Source organism: Tachypleus tridentatus, chromosome 8, assembly GCF_004210375.1.
Source record: "Tachypleus tridentatus isolate NWPU-2018 chromosome 8, ASM421037v1, whole genome shotgun sequence".
Lineage (NCBI taxonomy): Eukaryota > Metazoa > Arthropoda > Merostomata > Xiphosura > Limulidae > Tachypleus > Tachypleus tridentatus.
The window spans coordinates 4,968,228-4,987,484 of record NC_134832.1 but is presented as its reverse complement, the minus strand read 5'-3'; the positions used below and the strand labels follow the sequence as shown (position 1 = coordinate 4,987,484).

The 19,257-nt window shown below is 33.2% G+C and overlaps 1 pseudogene across 1 annotated transcript in view; it reads right to left on the bottom strand.

Annotated features, from left to right (window-relative positions):
- The window catches only part of LOC143223862 (proton myo-inositol cotransporter-like), a 75,882-nt pseudogene that overhangs the window by 53,434 nt on the left and 3,191 nt on the right, over positions 1–19,257 (bottom strand). The window contains exon 2 of the transcript XR_013013174.1: positions 18,714–18,860. The product of XR_013013174.1 is annotated as a proton myo-inositol cotransporter-like (transcript). The remainder of the gene's footprint in view (positions 1–18,713; positions 18,861–19,257) is intronic.

The window sequence follows — 19,257 nt, the reverse complement described above, 5'->3', positions numbered from 1 at the left end:
TAGTGTGTTACCTTTAGAACTTGTTCATCTGTTTCTGTTACCTTTAGAAATTGTTCACCTATAGTCTCTTACCCTTATAACTAGTTTATCCATTATTTCTTGTTCATTCTGAATGCTGCACGATTAGGTGTTGCCTGACAACGTATTTTCTATTGCAGCAAACTCCTGAGAAATACGCGCATCTAGACAAACTAAAAATCACTAAAAGGTTTTGTAAACTACTATGAAAATGATAATATTAATCGAAGTGCTTAAGAAAATGTCGCGTATTAGACAGATAATGGGAATTACTGTGAGAATTGAAATAAATTATGCCTTATAGTACAGTGTTTGTACCATCTCGACTATACATATATGAAATTGTATTCAACGTTTTCAGCATTAACAGAATGTATGTTCTTTATTTATCACTGCACTAACATTTCCTAAAGTTTTCTTGTAAATACAAATGAGTTACTGTTCACAAATGTAGGCAACATTTAGCAGTAATTTCAGTACCATAACGAAAGGACCACTCGTTGTAAGTGTTATCATAAACAGTTATAAATTATTGCGAATGAAATACGTGTATTATAAAATTCGAGATGATCATTTAGCCAACGAAACCCATCCTTCCCATACGTCTTTCTAAACAACAAAAGAGGAATTAGTCAGGATATTCATTCCACTACGTAACGAAGATTTCTGTCATACGCATGCTGCTCTTGTCAGGTGATATTATAATAGACAAGCATGTCCTCCTAGTGACACATTCGTGAAAAATCCCTGGATGATCTAACATCTTGATGCAACTTCCGAAGCATTACTCAAGTAGCTTTACGTCTTTTTATCAAACTCGCAGTACAATTTATAATCAATATTATAGAGGGCGCTGAAGAATTTAATTACACATTTTTATGTTACAGAAATAATTTATACGTTTTTGAGCAATCATGCACTACGCTCTTTTTATTCATATAATCAAACTGAAAGTTCTAACGATTTAAAAATTATTTTCGATTATTACCAGAAACATAAGATGTATTACATAATTGTTACCTAACAATAATGTGTCAGACAGGAAATCTTGTCATGTTTTTTTTTTAATTTATGCATAGAAAAAATGTGTTTATAGTAAAACTATTTAATTAGCTCAGTTTATAGTAATATTCGATCAAACTTATCTTAGAAAAGTTCTGGATCTTTTCCAATATACACATCAGTAATTTTCAAACAACACTCAGTTTCTTTTTATATGTCTCTTCTTATACATTGTTCGATTCACTGAGGTAAACAAAGCAGATAACCCGGTGTGGCTTTCTCTAAAACAAAGAGCTGAAACAATTACATGAGACAAGCTACATGGTATAATCTGGTGATGTTTTATGTACAAAAATTTAAAAAAACTAAGGTATAAAAATTGACTGAATAAAACCAGTTGTCATACTAATTATTCAACCATAACATTAAGGTATGATTAGGAGAAGTATTTAAATACTTTCACAGAAACAAGTTAAATTTAAGATTAATGGCAATCACCAAGGACAAGAACAATAATCATAACAAAAAGTATATCTTTAATATATTTTTTTAATTCTGTGAAAAACTAATTATCTACATTTTCTGGCCTAAATCTAAATCTATGACAACAAAATCAAACATTTAACATTACTTCAGTCAGCTTTATACAAAAACGTAAAAGTTTGTTCTTATAAATATTGTATATGTTTATATTTACACATTGAGAGTGTTAGAGTACGTGCGTTTTCTTATATCAAGGTCACGTCATGCTATTTCCTATGTCCACCAAGGTGAATCGAACGCTGATTGTAGCGATGAAGTCCGTAGTCTTACCGCTGTCCCATCGGAGGACAAATGTAGGAGTAAAAGTTTTTTAAAATGATAGAGTTTAGAAAGTCTAATAACTACACTACCCTACCAAAGTGTAAAATATGAGTCGGGTAATTCAAGTAATCGTAAAACGTTTCAGAAATATATATACAAACGTAATACGCAAAACTAAAAATATCGGATTGGAGCGATATTCTGTGAAGATTATCTCTAATGTATACAGAGTCCAAGAATTTTGGAAACAGACTTAAAGATTCTTACCAGGAAAACCGTTTAACATAGATGCACACGGGTTATTGAATGTTACATGTATAAAGTTTCTTCACACCACCGACAGATGTTATAAACGTGTTATTTCCTCAGTAAGATTACCCTTCCCTTAACATCTTCAAAATACTTTACAAAAAAAATCACATTCGGTCAGTGGATTAGACATGGAGGTCCAGTCAGCTGATCTCATCGTTCTCCGGACATTACGCCTAAGGATATTTTTACGTAGCTTCATAAATGACATGCTTTACGCTAGTAACTCGCTTCCTTTCTCGTTGATTTTGATGACCTGGGAGGGTCAGGTACAATGTGACCTCTTCTCCCTTCTTTCGCCCCTAGTGGTACAGTAGTATAACTGCAAACTTTTACTGTTAAAAACCAGGTTTCGATATTCGTGGTGGAAAGAGCACAGATAGCCTTTTGTATAGCTTTGTGCTTAATAACAAACAACAACTCCCTCCTTTACTAATGTGCTATATTTTTTGGTATTAATTTAATGTATGGGCCATGGCTTTTCAAAACCATGTCCATGTAATGTTATCTCATTACTGTTGTACTTAATTTTTGCTAGCTTTATTTGTTCTTATTGTAGTTCTCATGAGTTGTTGTGTTACGTAAGGGATTAACGTTAAAAAGTGTTGTTTGGCTATTTTCATGATTCGTTATCTTACCCCAAGTCTGCTATTTAACATTACTCATGTTTATAGTTTAAGTAAACGTGCTTAGAATAAGCCAGAATGTTAATGGTATAATAGAGTTCAAAAGATTTCATTTGTTTCTCTCTATCTCTTATCTGCTTGTTTTGTTTGTTTTTGAATTCCGCGCAAAGCTACACCAGGGCTATCTGCGCTAGCCGTCCCTAATTGTTACCAACGAATAGTGGGAGAGACCGTCACGTTATAACGCTCCCACGGCTGAAAGAGCGAGCCTGTTTGGTGCGACGGAAATTCGAGCCCATGATCCTCAGATTACAAGTCGAGCACCTTACCCACCTGGCTATGCCGGGCCTATCTATCTCTCTGTAGTGCCACACTCAATGATGAATTATCTTGACTGCTTCAGAGATCGGGTTTAATGCATCTTCTTGCCTGTTATCTTCTTGTGATTACACTGCTAATGTTAATTTCGTTACTCTCGCTACTCCCATGTTTCTTGTTAGTCTGTTATTCTCCCCTGCACTTCACTTCTACGCGCAGAGTGACGATAAACGGGAATTTCTAAATGCCTTCAGTTGCTCCCTTCCGCGAGGCTTCCTTAATGTTCCTTGTGAGATCCCAAACCGAAAGAACTCACAGAGATTTGGGTTTGACAAAACTGAGAATTGAGGATAAACTGCGTCATTGTATCCACAAAGTCTAAACACTTGACATAAAACTTGTGTTGCACGTGTTAGACTATTGTGATTGAATACGGTAAAAAACTCAAAAATTATTTTTTGCATATAAAACAAACTATCCCTAAATAGGTTTCCTGGTATGTTGTTGTTTTTTTCAAAAGTGTTTCCAAAACCCTTGGACAGTCCATATGTTAAATAATTTTGGTTATAAAGGGTAATAAAAACTGTTAATCTATAAAGTTTGTTTGTTTTTTTTGTTTTTTGAATTTCGCACAAAGCTACTCGAGGGCTATCTGTGCTAGCCGTCCCTAATTTAGCAGTGTAAGACTAGAGGTAAGGCAGCTAGTCATCACCACCCACCGCCAACTCTTAGGCTACTCTTTTACCAACGAATAGTGGGATTGACCGTCACATTATAACGCCCCCACGGCTGAAAGGGCGAGCATGTTTGGCGCGACGGGGATGCGAACCCGCGACCCTGAGATTACGAGTCGCACGCCTTAACGCGCTTGGCCATGCCGGGCCTAATCTATAAAGACTAAGAAAAGTAGAAAGAAAAATCAAACAACTATTTAAAACTTTTCAAGATTCACCTCAACTTTGAAAGTCATCTTATTAAACATAGTAAACTACGATCACTAACATATAAAAAGATGACGAGTTACAAAACCCGACCAAAAGTTTTCGTCTAATCTCAGACCAAACATGAAATAATTTCCAAATAGCACAAAGTCGCGGTTTTTATTAAACTCCTAACTAGCCCCCGAAAGAAACTTTCTGACATTAGTGGGAAAAACCTTTTTTAACAGAAATCCTCAAAACCAAGCAGACATGTACACAAACTCATTTTAGTATGCAAAAAATGTTTATTGAATATCGTTCTGGCATGTAAGTATTTTCTGTGGAATGTCTACCTAGCCAATAAGTGCTTTAAGTGGCATTTTAGTCACGAAATAAGTGCTAGAAGTATTTATAAACTAACCGTCGCATGATATCAGCGATATTTCGAATAAAACATCTCAATTTCTAAAATGGACTGGCAGCTCTTTATTTACAAGTGACAACTGAATTTCAAGCTAGACTATACTTATACATCACTGAAACAAAATAATTAATTAATACCAAACAACTTTCCAACTAATCTATGGATGGATAGCATATAACCTTTCACCTTAAAACTCTAAATAGTTACTCAGAAATTTTCATTTATAGCTAGCAACTAGATTTTCAATTAACTTGTGGTAATTAACATTTTCCCCAACAGTTAATAACTGGACTTTTTAATTACGATAAAAGTGACGTAAACTTCTGCCTAGCCATAACCGACAATTACTTTTCTAACTAGCATACAAACAACTGGTGACGATTGTCGCAAAATTAACAAATACTTTTTACTTTTCTATCTATGTATGTTGTGTGTATTTTTTATTTTAGTACAAAGCAGCACAATGAGTTATCTGTGGTATCTCCATCGAAAAAAGATCAAACCCCAGATTTTAGTGTTGTAAGTCCGTACATTTACCACTGACCCATCAGGTAACTTAATCTACAGAAGATGACTACCATAAAAATCATTGTTTATTTTCAAAACACGAACTTAGCGACAAGTCTATAAATTAAAAATTGTATTTCAACATCTGCGCTACACTCCGGCATGGCCTAGTGGTTAGGACACTCGACTCGTAATCTAGGTGTCGCGAGTTCGAATCCCCGTCATACCAAATATACTCGTTCTTTCAGCTGTGTGGACGTTATTATGCGACGTTCAATCCCACTATTAATTGGTAAGAGAGTAGCCCAAGAGTTGGTGGTGGATGGTGACGACTAGCTGCCTTTCCTCTAGTCTTACACTGCTTAATTAGGGACAACTAGGGCAGATAGCCCTCGAATAGCTTTGTTTTTCTAAAACAAACAGTCAATACCTTCGATGGACTGAGCACAGATAGTCCATTGTGTAGTGTTATGCTTAACAGCTGACAAGCACAACACTAACTACACAGTATGTATGAAGCAGTCTATCACCCTAGCTAAACTCAAGAGGTTGTCAATTACGCGAAAAGTACATGTAATGATGTCGCCAACAAATTAATAATATTATGTCAGAACACGTTAAGAAGTATTAGAATAAAGAACGGCATTTTAAACATCAGTACGTTCTCTTTCATAAACATGAACCTAAATTTCTCATGACTATATTTACATATTCTTATAAAGAGTGTTGTGCACCTGCTGTAATTTCTTAGATCTTTTTTAATTCCAGCTGGTGTACATAACTATCAAACAAGAGGATCAGGAACGTTTGGAGACTCGTAAGTTTGACTGAACCGACTTACTTAAGCCTTAGCGTAGCCATATCAAAAGTCGTTTAAAGAAAGTACCTACTTTTACGTATTGAATTTTATTTTTCACTATCAACCACAATACCTGGAAATCAAAGGGTTTCACAGGCAATTTAAAGATTTTGTTAAAGATTAACAAGAACACGTAAGCCATCATTTAGAACAATTGCACACAAAATGTATTGCGTATTTGTGATTTTCCTGTCACGCCTAAGTTTCTAATTCAACATCCATTTTAAAAATTTGGTTTGTTGTGTGTTGTAATGGTATACATAATTTTTCACCGTTAAGAAGTAATTAGAACAAATTGGATAATGACTTACCATATATATTTTTAATTTATACAGTAACTTAAAATACATTACGCTGCCTCAGAGTCTGGGATTCAACGAACTAATTGAGAAAAGAATTGATACTTTGAACATCAGTAATACCTGATAATTTTAACCTTAGACTGGTTCATGCGATTCTTTTTCAACAATTATGAAAATCATTTCGTTTTCACAGTGAAAAATCATTGTCACGTTAAATGTGACAAATACAAAAATCGGTTGACATCAACTCCAGTTAAATTTTATTCATTTATCCAATCTTACACTTTAGATGTGTGTGATGTTTTTACTGCTTCTTTTCTTTCGCCTAAAAAAATTGGGAAACAAATACTGTTCCACGTACCGTTAAAGTGAATAACTTCAATCTGTTTTAATCATCTCACTACCCGAGAAGTTATCATAAATCACAAAGCATTTGATGTATCTTCAGAAAATTACGTGTGCAATTAAAATCTAAAGTCGTTAAAAGAGAAACCTGCAGCTTAGAACGTGAAAGTAGGTTTACACATGCGCATGAAACCACACAAGACATTAGCTGCGTGTAATTTCGACATATCCGCCGCAGAGAGTGCTGTGGCTTAATATTCCAACCTTAATAAGTCACAATTACACTATCAATTAACACCGATTTATAGCAGTTCATATCTGAATAAACTTAATTTAACTTACTATCGGCGTATTCTTAAAACCAAAAATCTCTTGGCGAAAACAAATCAAGCAGACAATTTTCATACTTTATTCTCTTTGTTTATGCATGAGTTTTCAGTTGTTTTGTGTGTAATTACTCCATTTTGTACATTTTCACATATAAAAATGTCTAGACAAAAATTAATAACATAGTATTTCCTATCTCGTGTATTTTCTTAAGTTGATTTTGGATATTTTATTTTAGTTACTATTTTTCAATTATCACTAATTCTTGGTATACTCTTTTACCTGATAGTGGGATTAATCATTACATTATAATGCTCCTACCGCTAAAAGGGTGAATATGGTTGGAGGAAAGTGCCCTAACTATTTGGCCATACTATTAACCTATGATCAACGCAAGATGCCTATATGGATCAGAACTCGAAATCAACCCAGTTACCAATATAGTTAACAAAATATACTGTTTATAGTTTATCTTAAACATGCCTGTAAATGTTGTGGAAGGTGTTATACCCATTGTGTAAGGCTTACTTCAACAGAAACTTTTCCCACCAGGATAAGTTTTGCCATTCCTACTCATCCTGTAGCCTACTTACTAGCTTATAATTTTATTTGTCTTCTCTGTGTAAGCATCGTTACTAATTTAACTTATTTGTTTAATAACCAAAAATAACAGCTTAATAACCAATAGTTGGAGATATTCTGGTGCTATACTCTTTTCTCTTTAAATTTCGAAATTAACATATTGTTATTTTATAACGTTACTATATTACAAAGGTTTGAGTGTTGAAAATAATTATAAAGAGCTAAGAATCTTGAAAATTAGAAAATTATATATGTATGATATATATTTAAATAAATATTAGTGAAATTAAATAAATACCCACATCTTGCTCTCCTAATTTCTAATCTTCTTATGTGAGACGAGCGAATTGGAGGTTAAGACTGATAGACGGTGTATCCCCACTGCAGTGTGGGTCCTACTTCCTGCAGTTACCTCCAAAACCTAGAATATATTTTACAATTCCACGTTGTAGCTTTTACCCTAAAATCTTCTTTTTTTTTTAATGCAATGTCTTTTGATTAATTTTAATGCGTTTTGTTTTGACTTATAAAATTATGGTAAAAATATTTAAATAAATATATATATATATATGTATAAAACTACAAGATATGAAACTTATACATTCATCAGTAAATTTACTTTTATCACTACATTGACGTAGCTAACAAATGTTTTAACAATAAACGCATTCAATACAATCTAAAACGTATGTAATTTCTAATTAATGATTTGATTGTTAAATAATTATATTCAATAGTTGTGTATAGATAGAGTAGTTAATAATACAGATTCCTGTACAAATTAAAGTTAGTTTAGATTTTAAAATGTAGAACTTTATATGAGATCTTCTTACCGTAAAAGTGATTGGCCGAAAGTCTGAAGACTTATAAAGCTAAAACCCGAATTTTGATAGATTTGATTGGTTCAACACAAATTTCCCAACGTATAGCTTTGTGCTTAATTACAAAATATACAAACCATGAGTTAAGTTAGTAAAAGTTATAAATATGTATTTCTCAGTATTCACGGAATAGTAGTTTATTGAATTAATGTAGTTATGATTTACTATATTTTCGTTTATATCACGTCTATAAGTAAAAAATATATTTTGAATAAGGGAGAAAATATTTAATTTTAATTCTTTTTATACACGTTTCAATTTGTTACGCTTCCCTTATTATTTGTCTCATAAAGAACTTTTACTCATGATGTAACGGTTGGACTCTGTAGAATCAATGAAATCTAGAGTATGGTTTCTGCTACATTTTCACCACTCCATCACATCCTGATTGACATTTAACTGCTCCGATCTGAATCCCAACTGACAGGGTGCGGTTAGGCGAGCAGGGTTTTCGATAATCGAACAAAGTGGGCCAAAATGTTATTACATACAAGTTAGTAAATTCATTACACTATACGAGTGTGTATAATAACACATTAGTTCCGCGTACGTTTGACTTTTGCTCACATAGACACATGAATATACAATAAATATTTATATAAAAATATATTGAACCTTTTGGGATATATATATATATATGAGTTCGTTAATATGCGCTTGCTTTATAAGTTCGTCATGTAAATGTGTATAACAAATGCATAACAACGCGGTTTTGAATCACCATATGTTTATTGTTGGCAACAGCGCGTATGTGTACTATCTGAATGGATAGTGCATTTTGACTTTGCCTTTACTGTCACAGTCATGGTTCCAAAGTGTGGAACTTATTCTAGAGTTTAAAAAAATATATTTAACAGTTGTTGTTGTTTAAAATTAAGCACAAAGCTACACAATAGGTTATCTGTGCGCTGCTCACCACGGGTATCGAAATCCGGTTTTTAACGTTGTAAGTCCGCAGACATACCGCTAAGCCACTGGGGGGGGGAGCTATATTTAGCAGCAACAAGTTTTAACAGGACACTTTTGTCTTGCGGGGCGATTTTTAAAGAAAGAACTGTAAACATTCTAAGATTAAAATATCTAGATTGGAAAATTAAGAATAAATAAACTCCCATTTACGTGTAATAGTGATGTTCGTAGTTTAAATACTTAGTATTCTAAAGAAAGGAGTAGTCTAAAGAAGGAGTCCTTCATAACTGCTATTGTATTTAATGTTAACCTATTTTAACCACTCGTACCAGTTCTACATTTCATTCATTTGCACAAAAATGGTTTAACTAATTTGAATATTTCATCTGCTTTGAAAAGACAAAATCGTGAACACTTTTTGGAAAACTTTTTACTGTAATTCTTATCATATCTATGTACTTATAGCTCAAATAGATGCCATGAAAATTTAATAATGTTCATTAAATGTCATCTAAACATAGCTATCTTACATGACGTAAATGAGGAAAAGCTTGGAATCTATTTTATTATTTACAGTAACTGAAACAATTAGAGAAATACATAAGGTATACACGGAGAGTAATCACAAACAATTGGTAGTGACACTAGATGTTTAATTTTTTTAAAGATACAAAACACTGTGGCAGAAAATACAAAAGAAGTGACAAAATGTACACTGCATTATGTAATAGTTTGTGTGAGAGTTATTTGCTTTACACTGTCCACTACACTTCATTTCCTTCCTGCATCGGTCGGAGTTTATCAGTGTGTAATGTGGGATATTGTTCCAAGCATTCTAATATTCCCCAAAATCTGACCAAGTTGACTTTATGACCTTCTCAGTTTTCACGTAATCCCACATAGCCTCAAGAATGTCCAAATCGAAACATTGTGTACAACAAGTCGTGATTGTGAATATTTCCTTGTACTGTTTACTGTCAAGATATTGTCTTAGCACAGTTACTGAACGAGGTGTGTTCCTTGAAGGGAAGACATGATATATCAGAATTTGCCTGCTTTTGTAAGCAGACAGGGTGCCATCAGATTCGTGTATATCCCAAACCTTGATGGCTGGAATACAGCCCCCATAGTTTACTGTAGATGTAATTATATACATTCAAACATCTAAGCCCGCCCTCTACACTCCGACACTCAGTTACACAACCCCTTTCAAACATGTGGTCAGCTTCCGGTCAGTTATCTCTCTTTCTTTGTGAACCTGACGATGACCGAAGAAGGTCAAAACGTTGTTCACTCTTCTACTTAAAATATTTTCTCAACCCCAAACGAGCCGTTTTTACATATATATTTCTCTACAAGTGGGTTTTCTCGACATCACTGATTAATCCGTGTCTTACTGTTTCAAAGGAAACCATCACACCTATACTTACAGCAATGTGATTAACGATAAGTGTACTTAATCGTCATGTATCTCGTAAAGAACACATTCTGAAATATATATAATCACTTTTAAATAATATCAGTTTACTGTATTCAAATAACCTCTTTAAAGATTTGCATACAACTTCTTTTGAAACACGGAACATTGTCGAAAAAGTTTTCCATGCAACTATTACTGAAACATGGAACAACGTCGTAAAAGTTTTCCATGCAACTTCTACTAACATGCCTCCCCCACTGGCACAGCGCTATGTCCGCGTCTTACTACACTATAAACTGGGTTTCGATAGCCGTTGATGGGTAGAACACAGATAGCCCATTGTGTAGCATTGTGCTTAACTTCAAACAACATTTAATGAGACATGAGGTATTGTTGTAAAAGTTTTGCGTGCAACATCTACTGAAACATAGAGTATTGAAGTATAGTTGACCAAAGAACAAAAAGAAATGGAAGTAATAAATAATGGGAAAACAAATCTTTTGCGGAACAAGAATGTTGCACATTAAACTTCATTAGACATGTATTTGTCGTTTTTTGGAAGTTTGCTTTTTATAAAAAATATGATAGTTCTATATTTTTATCTCTCTTAACGTTGTATTGATAACATAAAACTTTACAAACTATCAATACCATAACAAACAATTTACGACTTTCAATAATATTACTAATGGACAGCAATTGGAAATACGTATGCAAAAAACGGCTCGTTTGGGTTGAGAAAATATTTTACATAGAAGAGCGAACGAGTCGTTTTTCACATATATATTTCTCTACAAGTGGGTTTTCTTGACATCACTGAATTGGAAATACATTTTTGATACAAAAATATATTATATTCTACCATAAACCCTTCATCCGTCAATATTAAAATCTTAGAGCAGAACTCTGCCATATATAATATTCTTGTACAAAAGCACGTTTTCCAGTGAAGGCGTTTCGGATATCACAATGGACCCTTCTTCTGTCAGTGGTAAAACCTTCAAGGCAGTTTTTCTCCATGAATAATATTATTGTACGGAAAGTGCCTCTAGTGGCACAGCGGTAAGTCTGTGAAATTATAACACGAAAAACTAGGTTTTGATATCCGTGATGGTCACAGCGTAGATATTCCATCGTGCAGCTTTGTACTAAACTACAAATAAATAGGAACGAAGGGCATTTTTGATACCAAAGTTGCTTCTGATTCCACACTAGCCCTTCTTCTGAAAATGTTAAAAATGTTCAAGTAGTTATTCTCCATAAATAATGTTCTTCCACCTATTTCACAGCCTAAAAATTCTTTGAAATATATCTAATAAACGTATCAATTCTGTACATTTGTATAAGAAACAAACAAACCTTATACAAATCAGTATAACATATGTAACATAGATCATATAAAAGGAAATATTCACAAAATAATATAACTATATTTTAATTATATTAACGTACAAGAAAGGAAATATTCACAAATCAGTACAACGATATTTTAATCCTAAAATATTATATCAAAGGATATATTCATAAACTAGTACAACGACATTTTAACGCTATAAACAGCAAAAGGTCTCAAATAATCAGTAATGACTTTGGTTATTGGATATTTTGCTACAGTTTAGCAAAGTTCAGCTATATGTTACCTAATCACAATAACATTGATTGCATTTACTTTAATCACTTGCTAATCAGTCTGAGATCAGTTTACTGCTCTTCGAGCTAGAACAATAAAATTATCTAGTTTGTTTGAAAATCACAGAAAATCAAATAATTTCAAGTGATGAAAAAATAATTCAGTAATTTATTATACAGTAAGAAATTAAGAACTTGTCAAACTATCTTCTTACACTGAGCGACGTTGTAATGTAATTTAATGCTCTCCTTGTACTATAATAAAATAATTAAAAATTTTGTGATATGTTAATTAATCGAACACATTGTACATTTCATAATGACAGTTTGGCTTTATTTGTCATTAGTAAAAGATAACATATGTAAACTAACGAGTTTTCCCTTTCCTTATTTATATGTGTATGTATATTAAGGGTCTGAAAATACTTTTCGTGTTCTAAATAATAATTGCAACTTTCTGTCCACAAGTGACCTGAATAATCCGTCGAAACTCATCTTGTTAATTAGCTAGAGCGATAAAAACGTTACATCTTTTTCTAACTTAGCGATACCGATAAATAACCTCTTTCATTTATAATGTAGTGTAAATATGTACACGTTATCTATATGTCTGCAATTATGTATAAATATATATATTTATTTATTTAAAAGAAAGAATAAGTTACACTGAACTTTTTCTTTAAAATTTGCAGTTAAAATACAAATAAACCTTATACTGAAGAAGCTCCTAATTTTAAAACCTCTATTACACAACGTTAAGAAAATGTTTTATTTAATTAATTCTAAGGGAGTTATGCTTATGAAAAATATTGTTTTTAGCTTCGTAGCACTTGGAATCAAATCATCGGAATGCATTTTTAAAAATGTCTCCTTAAAAATAGGACAATTTGTTTTGTTTTTGTTTTTTCTTATAGCAAAACCACATCGGGTTATCTACTCAGTCCACCGAGGGGAATCGAACCCCTGATTTTAGCGTTGTAAATCCGGAGACATACCGCTGTACTAGCGGGGACAAAAAAAAAAGGACAAAATAAAAAAGAAAAGTTTTAAGTGCATAAATTGTTTAAACACATTGATACTGGTCAAAGTTTTCTTCGAAATGGTTATGCGTTGCTATCATTTCGCGAATACGTTTGTTTGTTTTTTTTGTTTGTATTGAATTTCTCGCAAAGATACACGAGGGCTATCTGCGCTAGTCGTCCCTAATCCAACGTTGTAAGACTAAAAGGAAACACGTTAGTGATCATCGTCCGTCGCCAACTCTTAGGCTACTCTTTTACCAACGAAAAGTCACGTTATAACGTCCCCATGACTGAAAAAGAGAGAGCATGTTTGGTGTGATGGGCGATGTCGGACCTCGCGAAGAAGTAAATAATAAATTTGTTATTTTTAGCGCAAACCTAAAGAATAAACATTATTCACCGCTGGAAATCGAACCATGTATTTTAAATTTGGCCCATCGGAGGGTATGATATATGTAACTTGTAAGTACTGTAACGTGTCCTGGACCAATCTTTATTTATGTAAATAATCGACTTAGGTCGATATGTAAGCAGTGATCTCATTTCGTAAACTTTATATTTCCTCCAGAGTTTTGGTTCAAACATATTTCAGCTCCATAATTCAGTCGCGCTCGATCTTCAGTCTTTTTATAGATTATGAGCTACCAACGATTGTTTGTTTCTTTGATTTTGAATATCGCGCAAAGCTATATGAGGGCTATCTGAGCTAGCCGTCCCTAATTCTACAGTGTAAGACTAGAAGAAAGGCAGCCAGTCATCACCACCCACTATCAACTCTTGGGTTACTCTTTTACCAAACCGACATTATAACACCCCCCACGGCTGAAAGGACAGCATGTTTAGTGTGGTCTAGTTCTTTCTTTAAATTCTTGATTTTAACCTAATATCTTAGATCTTAAATACAGTAGTTTGTTTGTAGAACTGATTGTTTGTTTGTTTTTTAATTTCGCACAAAGCTACTCTAGGGCTATCTGTGCTAGCCGCCCCTAATATAGCAGTGTAAGACTAGAGGGAAAGCGGCTAGTCATCACCACCCACCGCCAACTCTTGGGCTACTCTTTTACCAACGAATAGTGGGATTGACCGTCACATTATAACACCCCCACGGCTGAAAGGGCGAGCATGTTTCGCGCGACGGGGATGCAAACCCGCGACCCTCAGATTAGGAGTCGCACGCCTTAACACGCTTGGTCATGTCGGGCCTTAGAACTTTGATAAAGCTTATCTGTACATAGCCACATCTAGCTTTGAGCTGATGGACGCACTCGATGAGAGATGATTGGTTGTTTGTTTGTTTTTTTTTAAATGACACAATGAGCTACTCGCTGTGTCCACTGCGGGTAATTGAACCCGAAATTTCAGCATTGTAAGGTCCTTACACTTATGCCTCTCCCAACAGGGGACATAAGTCGACAGAGTAAAGAGAAGGGAACTACTTCAACATCACGTACTACTGCTACAGGAATATTATTGTCTGACACAATAGTGAGATTTGACAGTCACTCCTATCAAACATCCATACCCCAAAGTGCGAAGCTGGTTTTATAAGCAATAGGACGCATAACATTAATTATCAGGTTCTCATTGTAGGCACGCTAACCATCAGACGACGTTTGAGAAAGTTTAATAAGTACATCTAACTAAAAAACACTTCACTGGCAATGTTGTAATTTCTACTATTAAGTTTATTTAACATATTTATTTATTAATTGAGAATTATGCATCAGACAAAAATGCTCTCCAATGATATTTTCTATGTGAAGAGCAGGCTTGTTGATATGATATTACATCTATATTTACAGTTAAAATAAATACAACGTTATTACATGTATTATTGTTCATGTTTATAAAGAAAAGCCTGTAATAAAATCATTAATGAGAAACAGAGGTAAGTTTCTCTTCCACATACATCTGATGTTGTTATAACATACAGCAGGTGGACAAAAAAAGTGGCCCTCTTGAAAATGTTGTTAATTTTTTATATCTTTTATTACATAACAGGGAAATATGTAAAACTGTATGTTTTTAAAACGCACTCGATGAGATCGGTTGAAATATGATCTCAAATCCTAATTTTAACACTGGCTTTTATAAATACTTAAACTTTTCATGATTTTAGTAACATATTATCATAAAAACTGTTATGCACCTGCTGTAGTTTCTTAAATCTTCTTATTCCAGTTAGCCTACAAAATGATCAAACAAGTTTCTCTGTAATTGTGGAACCGTTAAAACATATCTTAGAAATAAGAGAACTGGTGTCATGGAATGGCCAGGTGAATCACCTAATATCAATGTGATTGAAAATTTATGAGCTGAGTTAAACCGATTAACGAAAGATTGTAAGCTAAACACAGATGAATTTTTTGAAGTATTCAAGAAAGAATGGCACTAAATCACTCAGGAATATTTGCACAAACTCATTGAAAGCATGCCAGTACTGAAATCCAAGGAAATGACGACTGAGTATTAACTTGTGAAACCGGTTTGTATTACTTTTAAGTTTCATTTTTACATTTGATTATTGCAGATAAACTTGTTTGATAATTTTGTACGGTAGCTGGAATAAAATTATCTAAAAATCTACAGCAGGTGAACAACATTTTTTATAAGAAAATGTAACTAAAATTATGAAAAGTTCAGATATTTACAAACGCCAGTATTAAAATTTGAAGAGATTATATTACATCGGACCATATTTGAAGAAATCTCGTCTATTGCATTTTAAAAACATAATAGTTTTACATATTATTCTGTTATCTAATAGAATATATAGCCAATTTAAAAACATTTTCAAGGGGGTCACGTGAAATTTCGTCCTCCCCTGTACATATTTTACTTACTTAACTATGGCAAAAAGGTTTACATTTATTTAAAGGTTACTTTAATGACCTCATGCAAAGCAATAACGATGAAATTACGTATGTACAGTGACTTTACTTCCACAAAAGAAAATGAAATCATAGAAACATAATTAATTTTCGACGCGTCTACAGCTAACAACAAAATTAATAAAGCATTACAACAGAGGTCACGTTACATGTAAAATTCTACATCATATCTAATTCTACTGATTCTCGTTTATATCACATGGCTTCAAATTCACGCCTTTAGTAGTTACAAATAATAATTACATTCGTGTAGCATAAAATTTACAGTGAGCGTGTAACCCTGCATTAATGTTATTCATTACAGTGCTCCTCACAAGCCATTTCAAGTTACACTTTGAATTTGTAATTATTATTAATTATTCATTGCCTGAAAATGGTCCATTACAACTTAAAGTATTAGCATAATGTTTAAATTTTGATAATCTTAGGACTACTGTATTGATCAAACAAGATTATCCTAAGATTATCAAAATTCAAACATTATGCTTTAAGTTGTATTGATATAACAAGCTAAGAAAAATCGTTTGCCAAATCCCTGAGAAGAAGTGATCGTTTCGGAAACCAAGAAAAATATGGATTAAAATTAATACAGCCTTTTAATAGTTGTTTTTATTAGTTTTCCAGTAGTCCCCACACATGAACAAATGTACGTCTGCTAAAAAAGCTTAAAGATATTGTTCAATATCTTATAATTACAATCTACCTTCTAAATGTGAGAAATATCTAACAATGAACAAACGTTTAGCAACTTACCATAAACTACGAGATACAAAGAAATTTGTTTTCCATTCTGATATAGTTACGTACTCCGGATTCGATAACAACATTTAAATGTATTGGTGTTATTTTTGTTTTTCATTATTAAAATTATTGAATATAGGAAAGAAAGCCCAAGTTGAACAAACGGTATGTTTATAACTCAAGTGATGACGATTTTTTTTAATATCGTGATGAAAGAATATAAAGAGACGATGGAAAATAACAACATTGTTAAATGAAACGTCAGTAGGTGAGTAAAAAAATATTTCCTATTGATCAATTTTTCATTGCTATCAAATATATTATTTGAACATTATTAGTATTAACAATAGTGGAGTGATGACACAGAATGAGATCAGCCCGACCTAATGAGTCGAGAAATAGATTAGAAATATTTGTTTATTGTTTAGTGTAATAAAGAACATGGAATACAGCCTTACTTATGTTGAAATTTTCAAATATAAGCACAAGCTTGTTTGTTTATCAAAACACGAACAAACGTCGCCTATCAAGAGTACCCGTCTTCTCTCTTGGGATTTGAGTAATGATATGTACCCTGGAGGGTCAGGTGCTCTTTGACCTCTTCCTCCTTCCTTTGTGATCATGACCATGCATTGTTGGTTGGTATGGCTATTGTTTTAGGGTCAGAGTGGGCTGAATTTCTTCGACCCTTTTCAGGGAATGTCCATGTACTGGTATATATTATTTGCCCTATCAGTAGAAAGTCTAGTTCGATGGCGGTCTTTTTTTTACCCCTCCCTTTTATATATGTATTTTTTTCCATTCATTTATTTTTATGTTTAAAATATATGTTGATCGGGGAGAGGTGTTTAGGACTATCTTCATCATGTATAAGGTACTTATCTAGTTCGAATAATAATTCATTTTTCACATAATTTTTATCAAAATACGTTATCATACTATGTAGGAGTCTATCTGCTATGTTTGAATATTTGTGTATGATTTAGATGATGTGGTACTGGGAACTCTGTATGCTATTGTGAGGAATATGTTTTGTATTGTTTGTAGCTTGGTTTTAATTGTTTTGTCACTTACAGTTATCCATGCTGGAGCTGCATAGTCAATTACTAGTCTAATGTATGTTTTGTAAATTTTTAGTATGTTGCCTGTTGATGCTCTACTATTTTTGTTAGTTAAATACCAAGCACAGTTGGTTCTTCACCATACTTTATTTTTAATTTCATTTTCATGGTTAATCCATGTTAATTTTGAGTCATAGGTTAGACCTAGAAATTTTGCCAATGTGGCAGTCTGAAGTAATGTTCCATTCATATATGTTTCAGGCTGTAGTCGCCAACTTTTGTGTGACCAAATAGTGGAACTCGAGTTATAGTTTCAAAGCGCGCCCGCTGTCCCAAACAAGAGAGCGTTTTTTCGATAACAAGACGTTGCACATACACAGTCTGATTCAAGTAAGGCAAGCTAATCACCAGACCTCGCCTTGCCCTAGGTATATGTAAAGTTAATTTAGACAATGAATGTAATAACATAATATTGAGAACGTTTCTAAATTACGGCTTATCTTGCTAAACATTAAAAGAAAAGCAATCATGTGTAAAAAAAATCAATAATAAGGCTAATAGCAAAATATTTCTTGTCAATAAAAATACAAAATAAAATTTGAAGAGCATTAATAATGTCTTACATGACCAAATTATCCTGCGCATAGAAAAAAATGCACTACATCGTTTAGGAAGTAGTGTTAACTACTGAAAATTTTCGAACGTACAACTTATTGCACTGGATTTTAAAATACTTACACGTTCTAAAATTAAATAACAAAGATAAATGTCTAGAAAAAACTGGATATTTAATAACAATATCTGTTAAGGTCTCACCTATGGCGGCTCCAACCATGAGTCGACTGGTGATAATCATCCTTTTATAAAGAGCTGTAGCCATGAAAATAGAACCAAGTGCGAAAAGAAAATTCGCCAGAATTAAAACAGATTTACGTCCGAATCTGTCTGCTAAAATACTAGCAACTGGTTAAAAAAACAAGGCAGCAGCCGTGGTTACGCTGGTGACTATCTTTTGTAATGCATAGCTTAGTTTGAAATAATCTCGCAAAGTTGTTATTGCATTCAAAATAATCAAGGTGTCATATCCACAAATGCTACAATTAAAGTTGCAGAGTATACAAACATTGGTGTTTTTAGAGGTGCCCGGTCCACCACTAACCTCTGCCCTTCTAAGTTGTTTAAAAACTCAGAAGACATTATATCTTTTTTCAAGTGTAAATGTTACTTAAGTACTGGTTTTTTTTATACTCTCCTAATATATCGTTTGAAGCAGAATTAGTCTCTTACGTTGATCGCATATAAAAGTTCAAGCAGATTTTGACATTTGCGTAATGTTGTGTTCGGTTAGCACGAGAATCCA